Source organism: Pleurodeles waltl, chromosome 12 (assembly GCF_031143425.1).
Source record: "Pleurodeles waltl isolate 20211129_DDA chromosome 12, aPleWal1.hap1.20221129, whole genome shotgun sequence".
NCBI lineage: Eukaryota > Metazoa > Chordata > Amphibia > Caudata > Salamandridae > Pleurodeles > Pleurodeles waltl.
In genome coordinates this window covers 686493632-686510422 of record NC_090451.1, presented here as the reverse complement: position 1 = coordinate 686510422, position 16791 = coordinate 686493632, and the positions used below count along the sequence as shown (strand labels likewise).

The window sequence follows — 16791 nt, the reverse complement described above, 5'->3', positions numbered from 1 at the left end:
TGACGTGCATTGCTTGGGGGAGTTTAGCTACTGCGCGAATATCATATGGTGTCCTTCAGATTATTATTGGGGCGTGATGCTGAAGATGAACCTGTCCTGGCGGTCGCCATGATGGGGTCAGGCACTGCTGTAGCGCATTGTGTCCAAACCAAAACAGTGCCTCACAAGAACGCAGTATGTCTACTTTTTATTTCCCAGAGTTTCCTCAGGTTGGTTAACAAGAGCACCACGCCAGGCGCTGCAGCCACATAGTTTAAAAAATCACATTAGTGTAGCGCCATGTTGTACAAATGTGAAGTTACAACAACACTAAACAGTGTTTGCTGGGATGCAACTCAGCCGGCCCTGACAGCAGTAAGTAGCAAAGAGCAACCTTCGTCATCCAGCAAATGTAACAACTGATAGGGCCAATCTCCCTCAGAGACGACGTTTTAATGTTTCCTGATCTGGCCGCCTGAGAGGAATGCATCTTTTCAGTGTCACTGTGTTTTGCAGTCAATCTCCACAAACCCTCATCTCTTGTAAACTAAAACACGCTAAAACAACCCAAAAATACTTTGTTGGCATGACAATCCAGACAGTACCCAGAGCACGAACACAGGGTACATAAATGATACATATATTACAATTTGGGGCACTGGTTTTCTGGGCTGCCTCCTGTGAGAATGTTTTGTGTGTTATGCCCTTCCTCTCATGGTGACATCCGAAATGTATGATGGTGTCCCTTCTTGCTATTTTTCCCAAAATGGGGAAGAATTTGGCCTCAACTAGTCTTATTTTCCTCTAGAAATGGGGATACGAGCGACAATTCGAGCTGCGTAGGAAAAGGTGTCCCTCAGTCTCTCCTTCTCCCAGGTCACACCGATGAGCAGTCCAGGCCTCTCTGTTCCCCTGGTCTGTAGCTGGTTCCAGTCCGTGGCCACCTGGTCTGTAGCTGGTTCCAGTCCGTGGCCACCTGGTCCGTAGTTGGCTCCAGTCCGTGGCCACCTGGTCTGTAGGTGGTTCCAGTCCGTGATCACCTGGTCTGTAGTTGGTTCCAGTCCGTGATCACCTGGTCTGTAGTTGGTTCCAGTCCGTGGTCACCTGTTCTGTAGTTGGCTCCAGTCCGTGGCCACCTGGTGTGTAGCTGGTTCCAGTCCGTGATCACCTGGTCTGTAGTTGGTTCCAGTCCGTGGCCACCTGGTCCGTAGTTGGCTCCAGTCCGTGATCACCTGGTCTGTAAGGTGGGCCTTTGCGGGCAGGCTGTGTTTCAAGCGATGGACAAGCATTGTGTGAATCTGAAGCATGGTTGTGCAAGGGTTGTGTAGTTCCTGTGCTGGTGCAGTGCCATAGCTGTGCCTTCCTTTAGACTAATGCGGTTCTAGGCTTGTGTCAGGATTCTGACAGATACTGCTTCCTGTCTGTGCCTTCCCGAGCTGTGGTGCTGGCAGGTGGTACCCGCCCGGCTGTGACTGTTTTGTGGGCTCGTGCAGTAAGTCCTGTATGGATCGGTAGTTCAGGGAGCGGGAGTTACCCCCCCCCCCCCCCCCCACCCCAACACACACACACACACACACACTTCATCACGAACCTTGACAGAAGCTTCTGGACTTTTAACTGTAGTCCTGAGGTGTGGGAGTGTCTTTCCGTTTTGTGCACTCTTGCTAAGTAAGTCTGGAGAAATGATATGCTTAGGACTTTTAACCCTAAATTAAAGGGTGGATACAAATATAATTGTTTTTGTGGTGTCAAAAAGCTCAGAGGGTTCTTTAGGTCTTTTCTACCAAACAGTGCAGTCTGTCTGGTGTTCGAAAGTACCAAAGTTCAGCTTACAAAGGGGCTTAGAGTCCGCCCGTTGCTTACCATTGGTTGGTTTTATTGTCACTCTAATTTACTGGCTATTTATTTGTTAGCCTGTGTAGCCTTTCCTTCCTCTTGTTGTATTTGTCCCTCCCCTGAAGCACAGCCTTATTATTGGTGCACTTCAAGTGCTAACTTTTCAGACACTACATTATTCTTGTTGGTTAAGCCTTCCATGAGAGTCATATGCGCCTTCCAGCTGTCTCCCTTGTGTGCTTTTCTCTACCCCTCATCCGTGTTCCATGTTGCTCCTTCATCCTGTGTGCTTCTTCCCCTCTCCTCTATGTTGTGCTCACCCTCTTGTGCTCCTCCCACACGCATTGCTTTCTTACGTATATGCGTCATCCTGTTGTGCTTCTTAGATTGCTGAAGGTCTAGCAGCTTGCACAGCTTTGCAAGGACCATGCCAAACCAGGATTAACAACGCCAAAAGGGCTGTGGGCCAACACCACACCTATTGGCTTTGCCAAAGCTCGTGAGTCATGTATGTAGTGTTTTTTTCAACTTGCATTATTATAATGTATTCTGATGTGTGTTTCAGAACGTACTGGTTCCTTGTGATCCAGTTGTGATGGTGGCTTGTGCTAAATTTTGGGGTTTCCCTGTGGTTGTGTTCTAAATAGTTTGGGTGGTAACTGTGGCTAGTTGGTCAAATCCATTTCAGGGAAGTGGTTTTAAGGTTGTGTCTGCAGGTTGTATGAAAGTGGGGGTGCAGGTCACTTGACCGTCCTCCTCCGTGTGAACTGATTCCTCTGCTTTGGGTCTCTCTGAGCATGCTAAATTATTCTAGAGCCTAGCACGTTGGCTTTGTCAATCTGTGCTTGTAAGGCTGGTTGTTCAATGCGCCTTATTTCCCTATATGCTCCTTCTCTCCTCAGTGCAGACACAGATGGTCCAGCATTTACCATTGAGGTAATGACCTCAGGGAGTGGATCACATTACCACCACCACAGACCCTGCCCCCAGCCACTGGAGGGCCAACAGAGTGCAGCCACACCAGGGCCTGCGTTTAGCACACATCAGTACCACCACACACCATCCCCTGCCACTGAAGGGCCAACACACTGCACACACACCCCAGGGTGTGCGTTTAGCATCCATTACTACCACCAAAGCCACACCCTGCCAAAGGAGGGCCAACACACAGATAACATACCAGGGTGTGTGCTTGGCACACGTCTACCACCACAGCCACCCCCTTACACTGGAGAAGCAGCACTTGCATGCAGACCAGGGTCTGTGCTTAGGAGAGGGGATGATTGTGGTTTTTGGCTAGCAGCTGACGGGCGAGCGGATGACACCTCGGCTTAGTGCAACTCAAGGCCCATGCGATGTATGTAGTAGTGACGATCAGTGCAAGAGTGCAGGAGAGTAGAGTGCACAGCAGGCAGGTGCATGACAGCGCTTAAATGGGCCAGTACTGAGTACCTGCACTTTTTTTTTGAGAGGAAGAGTACCTGCACTTCTCAGGAGAGGAGAAATACTTTTAATTGCGAGTACTGGTAATTCTCAAAAGCAAGCAGGTACTCTGGTATGTGGGACCTGCACTTCTATAATTTCTATAATTCCATTTCAAGCACTGCATATTCACAATCTGCTGCATGTGCACAAATGTATACAGCCCCCCCCCCCCCTTCATATGTCTTCAGCGCTTCCCACCCTATGGGCAGCGTCGAGTGGTCGAACTTTGGTGGGACCAGATTTTGAAAGCCAAAAACTGGGACATTTCGCAAACAATAGAAAAACGACTACTTCAGCATGATCGGAGGGGCACAGCATGACAGCTCCAAAGGCGATGTATAAACACAGACGAGGCAAAAGTCAGTTGTAATTCGCAGTATCACACATGCTGTTTAAATAGATTTCTGATAACAGCTGCTGGAAGGCACTGCTTTGTAAGACCTAAAAACGTGTCTTCGCTGTTTACAGCCGACCCTCACTAATAAACCGGGACCTGGCCCAAAATTGCCGAAACAGCTGATGAAAAACCGGGACTGTCTCAGCAGAGCCGGTCAACCTATTGCCTATTGTACTTCAATGTGCGGGGGCGGGTGTCAACAGGGACTCTTCCACATGGAGTGTGTGCCCCCCGGCCTTGGTGCCTTTCCATGCCAGTCACAGCCCAAAGCCTTGTCTCTTTCCCATCTTGGGTAAGCCCCACTCTCGGCCCCTTCCAATCCCCTCATGGGCACCGACCCCATAAAGATCTTTTCCCACCCCCATCACGGGCAAGGCCTTTCCCCACCCCACGGGGGCTTGTCTTCACCACCTGCAACGTGGGCACAGCCCTTCTACTGACCGTGCATCCCTTGCTCCCCACAAATGAGTACCGTGCACGCCAGCTCTGCAAAATGCGCCCCCAGAGAACCCCACGAGACAAAGCCCCCCTCTGCATCCCACCTGCAAAGCGCCCTTGCAGCCCCTCCGTTCAGCTCCTCTCCCCAAATCGTATTCGTGGCACCGGTGCCCCACTGCACACACACCGGCACCCGTATCCACGTCTCTCGACAGACTCCCTCCCCTGACTAACAGTGGCCCATCAGTCAGTGTCCGGTCAGCCCATGGTCAGTGCCCCCCTTCTCACATCTCACCCCCCCCCCGGGGCAGAGCCCCACACTGCTTCTGTCTCGGAGACAATACCTCCGGCTGTAATGGGCACACGATCACACATCAGTGAATCTCTTTCTTCTCAAAGAGAAACGCAGCCCCCGCTCACAAACCCCACACTGTCCATCGTGCACCCCAAAGTGCAGCGCACCCCCCTCCCCAGTATGCACAACGCGCACCCGTTCCCGCATCCCCTTACCTGCATTCCGGGGCGGGAGGGTTCCGTCCCCGGCTTGAGGGTAGGGGTCTCCAGTCTAGGCGGGTGGGAGCTCCAGGGTGGAGGGGAACAAGGGTTCAAGGGGTGGCTGAGGGCGAAGAAAAGGGGCTGCTGATGTGGGGGTTCTGCGTCCAGCTGGAGACGGCGGAGCAGACAGGGAGGGGAGAGATGGAGGTGTGGGAGGGGACGATCGATGCGAGGGGGGCTGAGGATGGAGAACCCTCGCTGTGGGGTAAAAGGGTGGAGTGCAGCTTGGACGGAGGGCGCTGGAGGGGCCGAAGATGGAGAGAACTCCAAGGGATGGGACGGAGAGCAGGGATGGGGAGGGAAGAGGTTGGGCTACGTAGGAGGGCTGGGCTGGGCCTGGGTGGAAGGGGCCGGGCGACGGGAAGAGAGGTGGCGCTGGGTGGGAGCAGGGGGAAGCGGAGGGGGCTGGTCCTGATAGCGAGGGGTCTGGAGACGGTACAAATCTGTGATCTAATGCAATCTGTGCATGACTCAATCAAATGAAAGTTGCCACAGATCTGCCAACATATATTCAAAAGGCACGAGCTCGTTTCCTACTTCAAAAACAAACTTTAATTTAAAGTTTAAAATAAAAGATGCATTTTAGCGCTCCGAAGCTGCACTTGTGAGAAACGCAGCGCATTGCACAACCACAAACAAATACATACACTGGTATAAATGCTATATTTCTTTGCTGAAGAGGGGCAGTACTCCCCGCAAAAGAATAACATTTCCTAAAAAGCGTATTCAGCTAGTGCCCCTGACTCTGCAGTTCTTAAGAGATCCCTCCAGTGAAATGTCGGCGATTGCGTTGCACTGTTCTTTCGAGGGACCCTCGGTAAAGTTGTGCTGGCGGGGCTTTTCTTTGAAAGGCTGTCCCAGTACATTAGCAATCTCTGCCCCTTCTCTAAGGGGCCACCCTACTGAAGGCACGCGTGTGCCAGCACCGACAAATGTGTCATAAGAGGAATGAACAGCGACCCCCCCTGAAAAAATGCAGCTCCTAGTTAGTACACAGCAGAAATGCTGCTGTCAATCGGTAGAGACTTAGCAATAATGAACTATCAAAGACTGCACCAGCTTTACTCCTGCTGAAGCGTCCATTCCTGAGCAAGCGCTTGCCATCCTCTTAGGCGCTACGTGCACTCCAGGCGTGTCGCTGTGTCCTGTAATGGAAATCCTTGTATCAGAGAACACCTGCTTTAGCCAGGTTTTCTTCCTCACTCTAACAGTGCCCACAGGATGTGCTTGGGCCTGGCATAGGGCTGTGCCCACCTCCTGGCTCCTGAACATGAAGACCAGCTTGCTCAGTCAAAATCGTTCCATATGATCAGTAATGTCTGCAGGCGGTTTCACTTGCTCACAAGATCGCAGCCTTAATCCTTCTTGTATTTTTTAAATAATCAGTCAATGACTATATTCTAACTCATGACTGCTAGTTGATCGAGGTGTGCTTCGTGGTGCTCCAGACAGGGCAGGCTTTGGTGCTGGGGTGCCTGTGCAGCAATCTTTTTTAGTACACCCCCCCCCATGGCCTCCTTCACCACGGATTCTCTCACTAATACCCCCAGCAGTGCCCCCTCATCTCTCCATAGACCCTCTCCCACATACATTTTGTTTGTTTTATAGTGCTACTTATATTTGTGTAGGGTGTCAGAGCACTCTACATCACATACAGAGACAATGCATCAAAGGCGTGTAAATCAGTCTTTGGGAAATGTTACATAAAACAATGTGGATTACAAGATGTGGGAGTCACGTCATCCACACTAGTAGGCGGTTTATTTTAGGAGTGTTTGGTCTGGACAAGCCAAAACCTCACGATTTAAATCCTACCAAGGTGGTTGGGGTGGTTTTACTAATACAAATATATTTCTGCCCAAACAAACCCTTCATAGCAGCACCAGGATAATGAAAGACTGAGAAAACACAAAACATTCTAACCTATACCATAACGTTTGCAAGCTGCTTCTGGGTGACAGTTCACAGGTAATAGTGGTATATTAAGATTGTAACTTATAACTGCAAGTGACAAATGGATCTCTGTGACAAACGTTATCCACATAAAATACATTCTGTGATCTGTATGGTACACGTTCTTTGCAGCAGGCACATTAACCCTCTGTGCTACTTGAAAATGCGTCAAAACCGCCACTAGACAAAACTTCTTCTCTCTCCAGCAGGAATATTAAACACCAGAGTTATCTTGACATTTTTATTGCTGCCTGAAAACCGCTGGACACACAAGGAACCCTGCAGCAGGTGCTTTCGAACCCATAAGTGATTTTTAAATATAGCACCCCCGGCTCAACCCCAGGTGCAGCTGCACCAGTAGCACCACCCTAAAGCCTGACCTGGTTGTACAAAATTGCCCCATTCAGTCGTGCTAGGAGCAATCCCGGCTGATTGATTATGTGATTCACTGTATATTATTTTTTTCTTTGTTAATAAACACTTTCGGACTTCAATTAGTATGTAAGGAGATTTTCTTTGACAATCCTCATGCGATTGGACAGGTGCACCTGCACTTGGTCAAATCCTATGACCTGACCTGGACCAGACTCCACCTAGAGCCCCATTCATAGAGATACGACAGAAGATTCTCTGTGGATAGCTTGGGTGGAGAACAGCCTGGTGCTCTGCTCACCGATCAGGGCAGCCAGTGCCAGCATACTCAAAATGTAATGAAATGTATAGTCTGATTGTGTTTGTCAACCTTGTATGACATCTTGTGTTGACAATTAAGATTTGTCCTAGGTGACAGCAGGATAAACCAGTCTGGGTAGGTACGAGGGGGAAACCCAAGATCATGGACCGCATTTAGAAGTTGCCAGGGGTTGCAGCTGCAACCCCTGACATTGTTTTTGAGACCCCTGGCTTCAGATGTGGCAAAATCAGTGTCAGGAAGACAGGGCCAAATCTTCCTTATGGACCTTCGTGGGGGCTCCACTATCCTTGTTGTATGGCATTTTTTTATTACAATAATAGTGAATAATGCGTAAGCGTCTGTGTGTGAGTGAAATTAAGGGTCAAATGGGGTTTGATGTCACTTCTGCTACCCCTGGCATTTAGATGAATTGACATACATGCCCAAGAAGCTAAGGGTAGAAGTATTAAGAAATCCATGGTATGTCAGTAGGAGGCTGAAGAAAGTGCAGAGGGGTAAGGTTTGCGTAGAATCCCTGGCACAGACCCTAACAGATTAATTTAGTGGATGAAACAAGTACACTGATGTAGCCACCCTGAAATCCATGTGGGCCTCAATGGTCCATGACTGGAGGTCTTCACACACAAGGAGGTCAGCAGACAAGTGTGAACGCACCTAGATACCTCCTTCCATGAAACCAGATGGGAATAGCCTTTAGACCCACCCTCTCCCTTCTACCCCACCCATTGGTGTAACATAAAATGATGAGGCCCCTGTGCAGAATTTGATGGTTGACCCAACGTCTCCCAGATTGCACAGATATGAATTGGTGTTGGGTTGCAATGAGGGGCCCCTGAATGGTTGTGCCACCCCACCACCATGCTGCAGGGGCTTGCTCGGCAAAGCAGAGTGGCTTTCCCAAGCGATAAACTTTCTTATTCCATGCCATTGCGCACATTTTTCAAGGCATGCAATGGCATGGCTTAGAGGGTGAGGGTGCCCCCTTGAAAAAAAAACTCTGGGGCCCCCCGCACCACGGGGCTGTGGGGCCCTCCATTATGCCCCTGGTCCCATCCCTATGGGATAAGCTGCAGTCCAAAGCTGGCAGAGACCTTATCATTTACCTAGCTGTGAATGAGGGTGTCGTAACGGACAGTGGGGCGGAAAAATCAAAACTGGAGAAAGGCCCAGCCAAAGGGACTTGGTCCCATGCAATGTACCACCAGTATGGTGATAGCACATGCAGGTGTAAAGACTGTGTAAAGTACACTAGTGGTGAGGACCCAAAGAGGGTGACAGGAAAAAGAGGTAAATGACATATCACTAGAAATGTTTAAATTTCAAAACACCAGTAAATAAACAGACACGTTGGAATGAGATACCAGAATTGGACTCTTCAACCTACTGACTGACAGTCCAAGAGCTTTAACATTAGACAAGAAGTGACTCTTTTCTGTTCATCAAAACCTAACTATATCATTCAAACCAAACATCTTTCTAGTGTGGCGCTTTGAAGTCATTTTATGGAGAGACCACTGCAAAACCTCTCTCTCTCTCTATCTCTTCCATCCCATTATAGGATGGAAGAGAGAAAGTGAGAGGTTGAGAGAGAAAGCTATTTAGAGAAAGAGAGTGACAGAGAAATTTTGAAAGAGAAAGGTTTTTTAGGCTTTGATGAATGATACAGTTAGAATGCATTATTTCTGGACAAACTGAAAAAGAAATATATTTGTCAATGTAAACGAGTTAGATCACCTTGCGGTTTGTACCTTAAATAAGGCAGGGAAAAGACAGCGGACACAGCAGAAATCTTGTTTGCAGAGACTGAAAGGTACCCTCAAGAAACTGAGATACCTGATTAGCCGCCTGAGGGACAAGGCTAGGGGTCGTGTTCCTACTCCACTGCCCTGTCCGCATTTATTCATGCAGATGACTACTGATTTTCCCAAAATGGTAGAGGAGAAGGAGGAGTATGTACTAGGTGTCTTGAGTTTCCCCATACTGAGAAGCAATGTTAGAGGTGCTTTGCTGGTAGGAGCTGAGAATCGAGCAGAGATAAAACCATGTCACTTATCGATTTCAGCAAGAAACTGAAAACCTGGCTCTTCAACTGATCATGCTTGCAGAACCTGCAACCGCTCAGCACCTGGATACCCCCGCGGGTGACAAGTTTCACACTCTACAAATTCACATTACATTACCTAGAGAGGTATAGGCAAACACCACACTGATGAGTGCGGAGAGTGACAGCAAGATAAGCACGACAGGCACGAGAGTAGGACGGGAGGCTGGTACAACATCCCACTTGCCACCCCAGCTACAATCTTGTTTGTTACCCCACTGTGCCACAGCATGCCATCAGAGCAATTGGGCCTGCAGTGCAATTATCACATGGGATAGGTTATGGATTACTGCAGAGTAAAGTGCAAGGGAGCCTAAGAGGCAGGGACGTGTTGACCCTAATGACTTTTCTCATACAGTTAGATGCCTAATCACCTCTTTAGAGAGGACCCTGGATTAGGGTCTGTCTCTCCATTCATGTTCTCTGGACCTAAAGTGATTGCCTAAATATCATTCAACAGTTCCCTAAAATATGATGTAAACCTTGCAAGGTCAAAGAAGTATTGGAAACTGTTTTTGAATTTTATACACCCAAGTGAGCTGCAGTAAATCAACTATTACGTATTATTATGCCAGGGAGGTGAAAGGTCGGCTCCTGCTCATAGCTGATTGGCTACAGCAAGCACCTATAGACGCGCTGCTCTTATTGATGCTCGAGATGCTTTAATGCAACTGTTGAAGTATGTCCTGCTAAAACTTATTGGACTAAAAATAAATATCTGCAAGCAAAATAAAGGAGAAACCCTGGTGATTTTTGGATCATTTTAAAGGTGTGTTTGATTGTTATTCTGGATTCTACAGAAACCACGCATGAGGCTGTTGGACTGGCATTCACTCAGGGGTTACAGCGTAAATTACAGGAACAATTGAGACAATATGTAATAGTTGGCAAACATAAGGACTTTTGGAATGAGTTTCAGTGGCAAATCACTCTGCTGCTGTTCAAAAGCACAAGAAAGAATCTGCTGCATCTTAAACAATGTATTTGCAAATGCAATCCTTCTAACGCATGGGCAGAGGGAGGGGATTGGGATGAATGGAGAATTAGAACAAATGGTAGGAGGTCTGGAAGGAGCCAGTGTTGAGGAAGGGGACGGTTCACTCTGCTTTGGGCTATCTCATTTTAATTATGGGCAGTTGGGGCTTGGTAACAAGGTTGCCCCAGGATTTGCATGAATAGCGCAAACGAGCTGACTAGCATCCGCATCCACTGACAGACACCAGGACAGCCCATGAGGAAGCAGAGTGTTCTGTGAAGGCTTCAATTCCTGTAGATGAATATGGGCCATTTGTTTGATGTGTCCCACTTCACAACATTTGTCCACTGGAGCTACTCGATCAGCCTTTCCTACTTTATCTCTCTCAGACAAAACGATTGATGCTGTTTGCATTTTTAACACGTTATATTACTAATCCTGTATCCATTTTTAGGTCGAGCCTAGGCAGCGTGCATGCACTGTCACTCGACATGCTGTAATCTACTTCTGTGGGCTTTCACCACGCCCATCGCTTTCATTTGTTCCTTGGCCTGCCTTTCAAAATTCTTTTTTTTTGGTAAATAATTTAGGGTTGTCCCGCCTTGAGGCCGTTTTGTTACCGCCTTGGAGAGTGATCCTGTTACATGGATTGTTGCACGATCGGACATATACCGTAGCGTGGACGGACTACTTTTTTCTTTTGCCTCTCCACGTTTGTGGCAGTATGTCGTTTCTTCGTCTGGCACCTCGCTGATCCTTTCCGGTGTCTGCACCAGACAAAGGCTGCAAGCTGGAGGGGTATTCTTTTTTATCCATTTATATTGCTCAAACTCGACCAGAAGACTGGAAAGCTTTACATGAGCACCAGTTACATATGCAGCCCCAAGTCTACATTCTTTCCAACATTAACAGTTGAAAGATATACAAACTGGTGCCTTTTAAAAAGAAAAAACGCAAGGGAATCCCTCAACACAGCTCTACCCGGCACAGCGGAGAGCCGATACTACTATATTCACTGCACTCGGGAAACTTGCCCCATAATACTTTGAGGGGCATTCCTTTTACAACACATTTTTGCCCATAGCTCAGCCTGTGGTGGGGTCCTAGGACAATGGATCCACCACCCAAACATTCAGCACAACGTCCTCTTTCTGTCCAGCTCATCTCCTGGGTCCCCACACTAGGTTGGGGTGGACCCCAAATCATAAACTTTCCCTCAATTCAATGTACTTTTAAGGTCTCTCATAGATATAGCTTTTGCTTTACAGTTGGGAGTAGTTTGTGTTCTTAGGGCCTTATTTATAATAATATTCTAGCAGGCATGCTAGGCGTGAAAATGTTTAATGCGCTATGCCCTCTAGGGGCTGAATATATGATTACACTGCAATGCTCTCTGCCCTTCTCTTTACATGTGTTTATGCCCTCTAGGTGCTGACTATATAGTTACATGACCATGTTTCTTCCAAATGCTATTTTTATTGTGTTGCCCTCAAGGGGATGTTGTTATCATTACAGTCTAATGCCAAGTGTATGAAGTAATGCACAAACACAGTTTGTTTCTGATAATGTGCTGCATGGCTAAATATTTATAAGGTCCCAAAGGGGCCATGCCAATGCTTGTTACAGGTCCAATCACTGACCAACACGCCTTTCGTTTGAGTCCTACCTTGCATCAAACACAATAGGTAGGGATCTTTGATGCAAACTAAACAGGACAGAAATATACACTAGTGATGGTGTATACTTGAATATATCGACTGAAAATTAAATGCTGTTCCAGTGGTCTTGTGAGAAAATAATGATGTGCGAACTTGATAATCCTGTGAACGGATTCACCCAAGTCAGTATCTGATGTGCTAGATCAGGTTTACTTTACATTATTCCCTAAACATGCAAATGATATGGGTTGAGTTTTAACTGCAGAATCTGTTAAAATGAAATTAAATCCAAACAAAACTTAATTCACATACCACAATACCCTATGCCCCTAGAGGCAGATGCTGGGATTTGCCCAGCAATTTCATCTCTTCAAAAAAATATTTTGAAAACAAATGTCCTGATAACCATTGAGTGTGTCCCTAATTCCCCTAGTTTACCTATTAGGAAGCCTGGCAAGCACATCTATATCTTTGTACAGGTTTAAGTGCCATAAATGCTGTTGCATAGCCCAGGTCTTCTCTATGAAACCTAACTCTGATACGCCTTTATTGTGCATACCAGCGACAACTGCATGGTTAACTTTTGGAGATTTGTACTCTGCCTTTTTGTCAATTCTTATAAACCCTAATATCTAGTTTCTCATCATATTCATATTTTCGGGGGCTAAATCATGTGGTCAAGATTGCCTTTAGGGTATAGAGTCACTTTTATCTTTTCACAAGCATGCAAGAAGGCGATGGACACCCACAACTTTCCAGAAGCATCTACTTTCGTTCAAAACTTTTATATATTGGTTGCTCACTGGACCAATGCAAGTTTAATTCTCCATATCTGCCCACTGAACTAACTAAAAGGGGCATAAGGCCTCTAAAGAGAAACAGCAATTGTGTTTACTTCATGTTCGAAATTAAGGTTATGACATCTTGGCTGAGGAGAGCCTTATGACTACCAATCATATCTAAGTCATTCATAAGCTACCCAGACCTGTTACCGTTTCCCAGATTTAAGGAAATGCCTCTTTTTGATAGGTCACCCCCAAGTGTTTGGGACTGATAACTCCTGTTATCAGTCCCAACTCTGAGAGTGCACTGAGGCCTGCTAATCGGACCTCAGTGTCAGTGTCCTGACCCTAAAATGTATTTGTTGAACTGGCTTATACTCATGGTATAAGCTAACTTACCTATAAGTCCCTAGTATATGGTACCCAGGATACCCAAGGCATGCAAGTTAGAAGGTCACCCCAGGGATTGCAGCACTGGTTGTGCCACCCTGGATATGACAGAAGTAAAGCGAGTGTCCCAGTCCGCCACTGCAGACCGGAAAAGCGGTATCAAACTGCTAGCCTAATTCTGTCATTTAATGCAATGGCAAATCCAGGTCTCACCAAGCCACGTGTGCAAGTCACACCTAAAGCAGGGTGCAGCATAGTTCATAGGCAGAACATTTCACGTTTTCTGACAATAAAAATGCGAAACTGTTGTTTTCACTGTGCAAGAATTGGTTGCCCCGTTGGCGAGTGCAGGGTAACACATTGGTCCACATCTGCTCCAAGATTTTGGGAACAAAAAACACCACTGTCATATTATTCCTTTGCTGTTACTGTTGCAGCAGGGTAAAGTCTGTGATTTTTGTGAGTGCCACTTTGTTGAGGTGTCTGAAAACCTTGTACTTCTCATCACCCATTGCCGTTGCTGTACCTTGTGATGTTGCTGCACTAGTGTTGACCACAAAAATACAGCACCTTTCTTTGTCCATGTTGTCCAGGTATGAAGCACAATTACTGTCACACATCAGTTTAATCCATCCAAAGTCCTACGTTGAATCCAATTGAATAAGTTGTTAGTTACTACTCTCGTCGAGAAACTGATTGACTGCCCACCTAACACAACCTTGCATTGAGCTCACTGATTCCCTATCAACTAATTGCAATTTTGTATATTAAGTTGATGAGTATCACTCAGAAATGGTGAAGTAGACCTAAATGCTGGTTATGCTGTGTGCACAGAACATGGAGTTTGAGTAGTCAAGCTTTGCCCCATGTGCATTCTGCTCGAGGAGCTGAACCAGTAGTCATCACCCATGCTTGTATCCTTGCTGTACAGAAAGCTGGAACCAATTTCATTGATTCAAAGTATGAATTCGCAGTTCCTTAAAGTCTTAGTCATTTCGGAATGCAGCAATGGTCCTCACCTCTGCAGGGGCGCTAATCAAGAATGGGTTTTACGTTAAGAGTTTTCTCGATGCTGTTCAGATGACTTGTAAAGTTGCTATTGATAACAGTGCCGGTCACCAAACCATCCAGTACAAAGAATCCAAATGAAAAGGTAGTTGATGGAACGGCAACAAAGGTTGCACTATCCCCAGTACTGAAGCAACTTGGCATTTGATCCAAGCCATCTGATCCCCTTAAGCCCACCTACACGGATCTTGCTGAGTTACAAGAATGTGCCACAGTCCATAAAAAGAGCACATGGCTGAAATATGATTGTGTAGCGCACCGAGCTCAAGTACAGAGAGGGAAACAGGGGAGAGTGATTTCCCTTGTGATGTGGCTCCCAACGTTAGCCCAGCTATATCACACTGTTGCTCCTGTTAGCAGAGATGGCATGATCCGAGCGGCAGGTACGCACCGATTCACCCTACATGTCCTCCATTGGCCGGCAGTACTGTCACACCCCTGCTACAAGTCAAGCTGACATTCTTGGTAAAGGTGTCAACAGTACTCCAGGTGCTTAGGAGCCCCAATGAGGCCCCTTTTGTCCACATACCGGGTGACTTTATCCAGATACCTCTATGTTGCTCTTATTTTCACATACCAGTCCTACTATGCATTTTTTCTGGATAGACTGAAGCTTAGCCATATGTCCGAGCTAACATTAGCACGGTAGCAAAGAAGCTACTTTGAAACCCAGATTTGGAATCCCTCTTCAGATCGGGTGGCAAAGGAACTTACTTTTTGTTTTCTACTGTTCAAGAACTAAGTATAGCTTTAGGGATTACACAGCATTTCTATTCTGCACACCACATTCAATCCCTAGGGGAAGTAAAACAAAATGCCTAACAATTGCATTGTAACCTAAGCTCTAGTAGCTCGATCCTCTACCTTTGGTACTCTGGTCAATTTTAGCCGCTCCCAACCACACGATTAAGTTGAGTCCATCAGAAATAATAAAAGGGTAGAAACATGACAATTCCTACTAACCCTTCAGCGTCTTTAGCTTTGCTTGATTTGCACTTAAATGGTGTGAACTATAAAATAGTGCAAACAACTGATTCACTATCTCAACAGCTTTCATTCTCAGCTCCAAGCGCCACGCCGGCCAACCCAACTGACCAGCAGCATGGAGACTGGACCAGTGTGATGATTCACCAGCGAATGTCAGCGCTAAAGTCATGTACTAGATCCTGCTCTGCATGAACCCTGCCGCGGCACGTTGTAATATGCCTGCTTTGATCCAGGCACTCTACTGCAAGTGGACCACTCAGTCAAGAAATGTCAAATGTGCACCCCAAGGTCTTTATACACCTGTTGTTTGAAATGCTGCAGCACTTGGAATCCAAAGTGCCCCTGCTCCTGCCACTGGACCTATGAAGCAGGCGTAGGGTCTGATTCAGATCTTGGTGGACGGGTTACTCTGACACAAACGTGACGGTTATTCTGTCCGTCGTATTGCAATTTCCATAGGATATAATGAAATCGTAATGTGGCGGATGGGATATCTGTCACATCTGTGAGGGAGTGGTCACACCTGTTAAACTCTAAATCAGGCCCATAATCAGGATGCAGCCCCTCTTGCTGCCCACAGCTATGGCTTTTGCTCTCTCCCCCTGTAGTGGGAAACTATTGTGTGGCTGTTTCCCGAGGGAATGCACAAAGGCTACTGTCCACCACCGGGAAAGACACTCCATCTGCACCAACAATATGTTCCTGCAGTTTTTGGAGCAGTATAAACAGAATATAAGCCTGCCTTCATGCTGGATATTTGTCCACTTTACAAGCGACTCAAACAATGGTATTTCATTGTCCTAATTCCATTTGATGGCAAAGAAGAGTGCCACAAACTTCACAAGAATGTTCATTTAATTTCTGAATGCTATGTCACCATCCTCCTGATTTCGACCCGGAGTCTGCACCTGCCCTAACAACGGATTTTGGCCCCTGCTATCCAACTTGCCAATACTGATCTTGTTCTGGCATGTGAAACAAGAAGTAGTGGTATCATTGTGCAGAAAGGACAATGAACCCCGTTCCTGCATTAACTGAACCAGCCTTCTCTTTCTCTCACGTTAAACTTCCTTAGGGAGGGCTGTTCACTTGCAGTGGCACAGTGGACTAGCTATGCATGGCTACCCAGAGACTGGCTGGGATCCAGCTGCTCAACTCTTTGCCATTCAATTTCCTAGGACCCATCTAAGGGATTCACCATGTTGTCAAGAGCAAAATCAGTGACCAATTAGAGGCCAAGCAAATTGTAATTTTGCAAAACAGAATAGCACTTGATTGTGTCCCAGCTGCCAAACATGGAGTTACTGCAACTGTAGGAACAAAGGCCCATATGTACAAAATGAATTAGCATTTCTTAATGAGCCAAAACGCAATTTCAGTCAGTCAAGAAATGCAAAACGCCCTTTCCGAATGAACAAAAGTGTTCTGTAGCATGCCACATTGCGATTTCTACCCAGTAGAAATCGCATTTTGCAAGTACCAAAATTGGTAA

At 46.7% G+C, this 16791-nt stretch overlaps 1 protein-coding gene across 3 annotated transcripts in view; it reads right to left on the bottom strand.

The window, feature by feature from the left end:
* ARHGEF15 (Rho guanine nucleotide exchange factor 15) overlaps positions 1-16791 on the bottom strand; it is a 315428-nt gene that overhangs the window by 249451 nt on the left and 49186 nt on the right. The window contains exon 1 of one of the 3 annotated variants that reach the window (XM_069218719.1): positions 4646-4999. The exons of the other annotated variants lie outside the window; for them this stretch is intronic. The gene's annotated coding sequence lies outside the window, so the exon portion shown is untranslated. Of the gene's footprint in view, positions 1-4645; positions 5000-16791 lie in introns of those variants that run through there. 3 annotated transcript variants of the gene reach the window in all.